At 41.7% G+C, this 6,406-nt stretch overlaps 1 pseudogene; it reads left to right on the top strand.

The window, feature by feature from the left end:
- Positions 1-418: 418 nt before the first annotated feature.
- On the top strand, positions 419-1,078 carry LOC123249867 (annotated as a pseudogene).
- The last annotated feature ends 5,328 nt before the right edge of the window (positions 1,079-6,406 follow it).

The following is a 6,406-nucleotide window of genomic DNA, read 5'->3' as shown; positions in this document are numbered from 1 at the left end:
TAGATCCCTTATCCTGATTGCAAGGGATTAGAGAAGAATGGGAAGTAAAGCTGAGTGCAGATGAATACCTGAGAGACTACCATTCTTCTCCAGGACAACAAGGTTGGATTAAAAGATTTAGAGCTAGACTTCTAGTCTAACTCTTCCTATTGTACAGATGAGGCATCAGAGGCGATGGGACATTTCATGACTCACTAAAAAGAGACAAGCCTCCAGACCAATCCAGATGCTTTGATTCCAAATTTAATGTTCTTTCCACTATGTGGTCCCTTTCCACACTGCTTCTAGCTGGGGAAGGAGGTTACCATGGAGCTGAGTGTCAGGATCATTCCATTTTCTTTTGTCCTCTCTCTGTGTGTTTGTCTCTTTAGGGATTGGTGATTTAATGTATGGAACTCTTGTGCTTTTGGAAGTGCCCATGTCAGACCTGTCCCCTCCAGAAGGAGAGCCTCCTGAGGCAGATGAGGAGGAGATTCCCAGTGATGAGCAGGGCCTCATCATCCACCACCCAGCAGAGGAACAGGCATACCGATGCCTCTTGTGTGGACAGACCTTCCCTCAGCAGTCTAGCCTAGTTCGGCACCAGAAGGCCCACGCTATGATAAATGGAGCAGGGAGGGCTTTGTATGTCTGCCCTGAGTGTGGCAAGGCCTTCAACATCCAGCACAACCTCTCTGTCCACCAGCGCACCCATACAGGTGAGCGTCCCTTCCCATGCCCTGAGTGCGGACGGCGATTCAGCCTCAAACAGAATCTGCTCACCCATCGGCGCATCCATAGTGGCAAGAAGCCTTACCAGTGTGCCCAATGCAGGCGCTGTTTCCGAGAGGCCCGCTTCCTCCTTAACCATCAACGTACTCATGCCAGGATGTCCTCTACCGCACCTCAATGCTCTGGAGTCTCTGGGGAGCAGTGATGCCACTTTTGTCTTTGCTCTGCCTGTAGCTTTGCCTGTGAGGACTCTCTCAACACTTACCCATGCTGCCATGGTCATAGAACTGAGAGGCAAGGTGCTCACCTAAGCCAGGCTCAGTGTTCCAACCACTGTTTCTCCCTTGGCCTAGAGCCCTGTCTGTAATAAGACAGTACACAGCTAGTTCACTGAATTTATATCTGCTGAGTTCTGCTTTCCAACACCTAACCCTGGGGAGAGATGATAGAGTGGGTCTGTGATGGTGGTGAAGGAATTTCAGACCCTAAAAAGTGGGGGGGGCTTAGTCTTGCAGGTGTATGAGGGTTATCTAGCTCCTACTGACCCCTGTAATTCCTTGGAGGGTCCTTTAAGCCCTAGGAAACCCCATCTTGCTGAGCATAATTGCTTTGGTCAGTAATATTGCACCCTTCATTATCATCTTATTTGTAGCAGATGAGAACATTTGGGAACAAAGAGGTCCGAGACATAGGATTTGGGAGTATAGAACTCTGGAATGGAAATATGTCACTTTATGGTATTTTGGGAGGAGGAATGAGAGATGAGGATTCAAGACAGTATAATTATTTCAATTCACTTTTATAAAATACTTTCTATTTTTCAGTATGCTTAGAGATTGTACAGATGAAGGAATACTATACTTTTCTCCTTTCTGTTTTTCTCTGGCCCCACTTAATTGGTTATGCCACTTATTCCTCATGTGACCATAGGGAAATAATTTCACATTTCTGGGTCTCAGTTTCTAGATATCGCTAATATCCCCACCAAATCTGAATCATAAAACTTTTGGTATTGTCACCTTCTCCTTTTCCGTTTCTAATCTTAAACAGTCTGGTCCCACCACCTACTGGGATAAGTGCTAAAGGTTCTGCTCAAAATTACTGCTGCTTTATCAATGAATTAGGAATTATTTTTGTTCTGGGCGTGACATAAGCCTATAATTCCTGTTATCAGAGGAGACTGAGGCTGGGGGATCAATCAAGTTCTGGAATTCTAAGGTATATTAGGGCTAAAGTTTATTGGATATCTGCACTAACGCTAATGTGGGGAGCAGCTAAAGAGGGGCCCAGATCAGAATTGGAGGTCAAAGCTTCCATGCTGATCAACAGTGGGTCAATGAATGGTCCCTCTAATTCTGGTCTGCAAGAGAAGGGAAACAATCTGAAAAATATATTAATGGAATAACATAGACATATGTGAGGTATAGGATGAGGATTGGAGAGGTGGTGCTGTTTAGGGAAAATACTGACATTAATGTGAAGATATACAAGAGGTAATGACTAAAGGACAAGGGCATTCATTCATTTAACCAAAATATATTTTTGTTCCAAAACATGGGAGTTCATTCCACTCTTTCTCAAGGGGTTATTGGCATATATGGCTTGTATCAATTTATAATCATGGTCAAAGTGATTGTCACAATAAAACTTCCCGTTTGAATAGTTCTTTTTCCTTTTCAAAGTACTTTGGCACCTTGGAACCATATAACACTCTTGGGATTTAGAAAGGTCAGGGATTATTATAAATGTAACCCTGGCTTGGAATGTTACCTATACAGTGTTACATTGGAAACTTGAAGTGGTAAAAGAGCTTGTCTGTTGGCAGACAGACATTACCCAGAGTTCCTGAAGTGCCTGTGACTTTGAACCTGATGGGCTCATGAGAAGGAGAGTGGTCATGCTGAAGAGACGAGATATAGATGAAACTCTAGCTGGGACTTCTGTGATGGTTTGATCAAAGAGCTGTTGGTCTGATCAAAGATGGCTGTTGGCCATCAACCAGCTGGCAGATATGAGTGGAGGTTATAGAGCCTGAGGCATACATTGATGAGAGTAGAGTAGGGAATGGACCTGACCAAATTATATTGGTTATGTTTGGAGTCAACAGATCATGGAGGGGTTAGTTAAGACAGGCATACTTGGCTTATAACACTTTCTTTTACTATTCTCTCTATCTGGCTAGTTGGGTTACACTCCATTTACCAGTCTAAAATAGTCTCTGTTGCCCTTCTTAACTCCATTGTTGAGTGGAGGGAAGCAATAAAAGAAGAGAAAGATAATTTTGTTTTTTTATAGGTTGTAGTTCCATGCAGCAGCCTTTTGTACAGTTGCTTTCCAAGTTGCCCACTTTTATCCTTAATGCTATTTGAAATTGCTGAAAAAATAAGGCCACTGACTTAAGGTGGCTTAGTTATTGAATGTGTAGCCTGAAAGTGAACAAGGGGAACCTGTATTTTAAAAAAGAGGACAGGAGATGACTTTTTCCCTCAGGAGAAGATTGGGTGGGGATAGGAGCTAATAAGATGAAGTATCATACTTTTATAACAGCTCAGGATAAGGGGAAAAGAGAGAGAAAGATATATAGAGAGAAACAGAGACCGAGAGACAAAGATAGAGACAGAGACAAGACACAGAGAGAGAATTCCTAAGAAACATGAGCCAAAGAAAAACCCTTGTAATGAGGTAGGTAGGGTCAATGTTGCTTTTTTATCCTAAGAGCACTGAGGCTACCACTTGGATTTAAATTCAGAGCAGATATCTCACTTCTGAGAGACTTAGGATCTTTCCATTAAACAAAGTGCACCATCTTGTTTTCTACCAATTCTCTGGCTTTGAGGCAAGGATAGATCCCCAGTTGAGGAGACCTGTGACTGAAGCTAGAGATAATACAAATGCCAACTGCCCATTAAGGAGCCTGGAGAATCCAATGGATTGACTTGTTCATTAGAGACTTTGTCTTATGAGGAGCCAGCCAAGTCTAACCACCCGTAGAGATCTGCTTGAGGACTTTATGAAGAAAGAAATTCCATATCCTGAAGTATCAGGAGTTGCGAATTATCCTATGACACATGTATATTGTATATGGATACCTCACTACCACTGAACATTATTTGAATCTGCCCTTCTCGTGAATGTTATGTATATATTTGTGGGAGAGTACAACCTAGAACATTGGGAGGAGTGTTATCTCAACTGTTCTTACTGTACCATCTTAGTAAATTCCTTTGCTAAAAGCTAAGACTACTGACTGGTTGTTTTGGGGAAAACATCTTGATGGGGGCTCATGAACTATTAAGAGTAGTCACCAACAGGGTTATCTGTGAGGAGGCAATGTGTAATAGAGATAGAGTACTAGACTTGGAATGAGGAAGACTTAGGTCCAAATCTTTTGTCAGTAATATGTCTAGTACTTTTTTAGTTCAGGTTCAATGTTGAGATTAGATGAGGCTTTGAACTGCTCACAAAAAGGAGATATGTGTTGCCTTAATACAGCAAGGATATGAGACAACACTTAACTCTTCTGGATACAACTGGTCCATGTGAAATGCACCTGGTCATCAGGATGGGATATGGTGAAGGACATAGTGACTCATGTAGTCTCCAGACATTCACCAAGTCAGAGAAACCTAGATTCCATTTGACTTGAACTTTTTATGCACTTGGATGCTTGAGGGAAGCCAGTGACAATCAGGTGCTATGTCCAGCTTTGTCTATTTTCCACTAAAGTCTCACTGCCTAATTATGTTGTAGATGGGAGACAAGAATCTATATCAGTGAAATGCTAGTACTACCACATCCTTGCACTTATATTTTCTGAGCCCCAGTTTCTTCATCTCTAAAATAAGGAAGTAGGAATCATTTCTAGCCCTATTCTTATGATTCTATGATCTGTAGAACATAAGAGTTGCAGCACCCCTCTGGGGACCCAACTGCCAGTTGTAAGAATATAAAGAGCCAAGAGTGGGTTGGGGAATAACTGTGGAGAAAGGGTGATGTTACATTTAAGTATGGTTACCTTATTTTTCCTTCCTTCAGTGAGTCTTCTCATAGTGGGAAGGAAGGCCCTGGTCACATTAATGAACCATAAGCTACCAGGAGACTTTAATTATTGGGAAAGAATTTGAGGATAGGTGTGGGGTAGTACCAATTTCATTTGTGCAATCTGAAGAACAGCTTAACCAAATTCAGATGTTGGCCACTAGGCGAAGACCATTTTTTGGACACAGTAATTCATAAAACTATTTATCGAAGCCTGGATGGGTTGAGTCATGATCAGTATGGAAAGTACTGACATGGATGAAATCATATATTTCCATTACTAAAGGGAGTTTGAGGAGGGAAAATGATGAAAGTGTAGTGGTACTTCCCTTCTAAAAAGGAAGGGGAGGAAAAAAGAAACAATAAATGACCTAAATAATCTGTAAATTGGATATACTTGAGCCACTTTTTTTTAAAACCCTTAACTTCTGTGTATTGGCTCCTTGGTGTGGTAAGGGTAGGCAATGGGGGTCAAGTGACTTGCCCAGGATCACACAGCTGGGAAGTGTCTGAGGCCGGATTTGAACCTAGGACCTCCCGTCTCTAGGCCTGGCTCTCAATCCACTGAGTTACCCAGCTGCCCCTTTGAGCCACTTTTGATAGAGAGAAACAGAAGCACTCCTGCCTTATTCTGGGACCTAAAGCAAAGCTAATAGAGTGTGGTATAGTAGATAGAGATTAGAGAAGGTCTCAAGAGGTCAGGGCTAGTCCTAATACTTAGAATGTAAGTTTCTTCAGGATAGAGACTATTTTATTTTGTCTGTAGTTCAAGTGCTTGGCATAGTGCCCAGGACATAACAGGTTATTAATAAATATGCCTTTTGATTGACTGTTTCTGTAACTAGCTTGCTGTGGGTCCCTAATTACCATCTTTAAATCTCTTGGCCCTGTTTCCTCTTTTTTAAAAAACATTTTTTAAGGGCATCCCTTAAAGTTAGGAAACTCTGAGTTTGTCATGCTCCTGTCATATCCTGACTGTATAACCCTGTGTAAGTCAATTAATCTTACAGTGCCTCCAGATAACTCTTGAAGACTATAAATTGTAGAATAGGTGTAGATCTGCATTGAGAACAGGAAGTTCCTTACCTGAAATTCCTTATATCAGAGAAATCACAGATCTGGGGTGGGGATCTATTTTATTCCTGGAGGTATTGTCATGATCTAATAAAGTGATTGAGAAAGTCCTTTTCATAGAAAATATTATGCAGATTTGGAAATCAAAAGTTTTAAAAGGCCCCTGAGGCCTGAATTAATTCCAATTTTTAGGGCAATTAAGTACTTCCTCTTTAGGACTTTATCATGCCTTGTCCTGGATGTATATACAATCTGTGGGCATTGGACTTGCTTCTTGGTTTTCCCCTGGCAATGATGAGCCTGTGAAGCAGACCCTTGAATTGGCAAAATCTTATGATTCAGCAAGTTGTCTACTATCAGGCTCCTCTGTAGCCAAGCTTTGGTTGTCAACCTAACGACTAATGTGGGGAACATTTGATCTTCTGCCTAGAAGCAAAAACTACACATCACCCCCAAACTATCTCAGGACATATCAGGCAGTTCATAAGGCAGAGAAAACATTGAAGAGGATTCAGGGTGAGATGGCTTAGGTGAAAAACTTTGAGAGTCCATAGATATTATTGCCAGGATAGAGCTCTTTATT

This window comes from Gracilinanus agilis, chromosome 5, assembly GCF_016433145.1.
Source record: "Gracilinanus agilis isolate LMUSP501 chromosome 5, AgileGrace, whole genome shotgun sequence".
NCBI lineage: Eukaryota > Metazoa > Chordata > Mammalia > Didelphimorphia > Didelphidae > Gracilinanus > Gracilinanus agilis.
This window is presented reverse-complemented; position numbering and strand designations above follow the sequence as displayed.